The following is a 3,757-nucleotide window of genomic DNA, read 5'->3' as shown; positions in this document are numbered from 1 at the left end:
GAATGAAATTCAGCAACACTCAATGGCATTACTGTATCTTTCATTTGAAATCATGTTTGTAAAAATCGGTAAAGAATTCGCTGGTGTGATATTTGCTTAGGAACTTGGCAAGTTCCCCGGAGGCATCATGAGCAGTCATAGGTGGACAATGTGGTCAAAGCTGCTTTGATTTATCATTACTGATCCAGACCCGCAAATTAGAGTAATGTTGAACCCATTTTAATATGTTTTACGTCATTTACATCATGGTTGTACCAGTTTATGTGAGAATTTGCTGTGTAACCGTACTCTTCAACCCGTAACTCCGGAACCGGGAATTGGATCAACTAAAAATTCAATAGCAGCTCATGGAAGCGTTATACCTTTCAGATGAAACTAAGTTTGTGGAAATCGGTTCAGCCATCTCTGAGAAAATTATGTGAGCTTAAATGACACATACACATACACACATAGACATTTGCCGATCTGGACGAACCGAATCGAATTTTGTATGACACTCGGCCCTCCAGGCCTAGGTTGAAAAGTCGATTTTTTCAGTGATTGCACAGCCTTTCTTTATATGAGAAAGACAAAAAACAAAAAAATCATTCAATTGAAGTAAAATTTAAAGAAAGAAAAACAAAAAAAAATAAATAAGGAACAAACGAGGAAAAATAAGAAGTAGAAAAAATGGAACAAATCGAGACAGCATAAAAATTATATTTAAGATAATGGAAATAGATTAATAACATGTAAATAGTACAAAACCAAACAACATCCAAAATAAAAAATCCAAAGCGAAGAAACGATAGAAAGTTAACAAAATTAAGATAATGGAACAGTTGAATTTTGAAAGTTTGTGGAAAACTTTGAATAAAAAGCCACAAAAACAGATCCAATCAGTGAAACAATCAAAGTAGACGAAGGAAATCAAATTCGAATAAAATTCAAAAAGAAGAAAAATATTGCAAAACGGTTAAAATAATGAAAAACGGGTAAACATGAAAAACGACACAAGGAAGAAAAATGAACATAACAACAATGAACATAATCGCAGGGATTAACATTTGGTGAAATAAATTCAATAAATTTAATTAAATCAAGTGAACAAACGGATGAAAAAAAAAACAAATAAAACGATAGATAAAACGCAAAAATTTAAAAACATGAAAAGATTAAATTAATTGAAGAAAATGGGACAAATACAAAAATGGTTGAATTTGTAAAAAAAACAGCAAGAATGGTAAACATATAGAAAGGAAAATATGAAGCTAAATATGTAAAACAAAATATGAATTAAGAATACAAGGAAAAAATAGAAATACTAAAAGATCTGGATGAAATGGAAAAAGAAACAACATGCAGAAAATTGAAATAGAAAACAATAGAATAAGAGAAAAAATTGGAATGAAGGGAAATTCTAGATTATATGAAGAATATAAAACTTCTTCGACGAAATGCCAAAAAATGAAAAAAAATATTTAAATTGAGAAAGTTAGTTAGAGATGAAAAAACTTTCGGGTTTTCATATTAAAATATTATTTTTAAGTGTACCTGGCACTCCCTGTACCTGGCATTAAGTTAGTATCGGATTATGATAACATGAAGTCGAAACGCAAAGTCCACAACTAAATTTATTATAGGTTTTTTGCTCTTTACGCACAAAGATAATTTTAAGCAATTTTCTCCTTAACCCATTCATGCCCATGTTGTTTGTGGACAACAACGTTTTAAACAGCTACTACTTTTGATTAAGGCAAAATTTGCTCACAAAAATAAGTAAAGCTAATAAATGTGACAATTGCCATTCATTTGAGTATTAATACTTGCAACGACCAGCTCTAGAACTGAAGTTATTGTAATTAGTCTGATTGGATTCCGATGGAGCAGTGCTGCCAGAAACAGTTTACGTTGACGACGGAAAATGAATTTTTCATATATCTTCGTTATGTTGCAATATTATTGAAAATTGATAAAACTTATCAATTTAGACTGTCTTTGGCTACATTTTCCACGGAATTGGACTATTGTAAATATTCTAGGAGAATTGTATTGAGCATTGGGAGGTAAAAATTGAGCAGCTTCTAGCACTGCGAGGGAAGCACCTATCTTTATGAAAAAAGGCTTTTCGTATTTCTTGACCCCACTGTTGTCAGGGAAAAGTAGTTTTGAAACCCTACATTATCGAGAAAAAAGTTGGGCATGAAATGGTTAATGGAGAAAAAATAGTTAGATTGTTCTCTACTAAGGAGAAATATAGCATAATTCTTGATTTATGAAGTTATTCAGAATTCATTTCTCGAGTCTTATTTGACACTCTAAAAGAAGGTTCTTGAGTTTTCTTCTTCTTTCTAACGGATACTTTCGTGATGCATTTATCGGCTATGAAAGATTAAAATAAGTAGAAATAGAAGTCATCGTCCTAAAAGATAAGAAATCGCAATCAGACTAATGATTCTATTTTAACCTATAATAATTTAAGCAAAAAAATAAACCACTGTTCTCTGACACCCATCTATAGATTGCAAAGTTTCGAATTATTAGTAAAATGCGAATCAAAATCAATTTTTGGAGACCCTGGAACTCAAAAATACTCAAGAATTTTTTAAATAGTCGGTCAAAATCCATGATATAATTATAGTAACGTAAGAAATAGAAAATATTTTTCAGTCTTTTAATACACAATTTACAAAAAAGATCTCATGTATTTTTGCCCACTGTACGTTAAAGTCTAAATGAGTGTAGCATAGTGCTATTAAAATCGTTTTTGAGTTTTCAAAGTTTTCTTTTGATTAGTCTTTCATGCAGTATGAACTTTGTGATTGACTTTATGATAGAAATTGGATCATATTTGGAAATTATTGTTTTTTTATAGGACGAACCTTTGACCCCAATTCAGTTTGGCACTCCATAAACCACTTACGACGACATCATAATTTCTACAATCGAAAATACGTGCTTTTAGAGAAAAATATTTTTATCCCATTTACAAAATTCTTTCGAAATCAAAAAAATCTCTTGATATTTCACCAAATCACCAACATTTTGTACCATGAAATTTTTGATTTTGAATTAGAAATTTAGATAATCTAATATTTGTTTTCCAATATGCGGACATTTAGATATTAGACAATCTATCCCAATTAAATAATAGGAGAGAGTGGGTACACTTGATACTACTTTTGTTTCTTTTTCTCATAATTAAAACTCATAATGAAATAAAAATTTTAATTACAAATTGCCATTTTGTAGTCAATTTGAATTGCAAGAGCTATGAATAATAATAAATCATGTCAAGACGAGGTTTTTGTAAAAACGTGTGGTAACTTGATCCCCTGCCTACTAGGGCTAAAGAAACAAAGCGCAATATGACTAATAGACACGAATGTTCAGCTAACCACCTGTCCTGACAATCTAATTAATAAGACTACCTTTTTAGATGCACATCAAACTTTAATCACAATAGAAAGTCAAGACAAGCATAATCAGTGTTAACTGGCTTTTTCAACCTTTAGTAACTTATGCCATAATTTGTTCACGGAAAAAAACATTTTAGATCAATTAATAGTGCCAGGAGTTTTATGAAAATGATGTTTCTCTATTTCTATACATTTTGAAAGTGTTTGAGAAAACTAATTATAGGGATGGTATGTGTTGTGAAACTTTTCATTCGAAAAACGTTTTTTTCTAGACAAAAGCTCTTAGAAAGTAATCGTACTTCAAAATATTGATATATAATTAGTTCGCCGATTTCATACAACCGTTTAAAAGATTTGTA

Source organism: Topomyia yanbarensis, chromosome 2 (genome assembly GCF_030247195.1).
Source record: "Topomyia yanbarensis strain Yona2022 chromosome 2, ASM3024719v1, whole genome shotgun sequence".
NCBI lineage: Eukaryota > Metazoa > Arthropoda > Insecta > Diptera > Culicidae > Topomyia > Topomyia yanbarensis.
The sequence above is the reverse complement of the archived record's forward strand: the minus strand, read 5'-3'. Positions refer to the sequence as shown.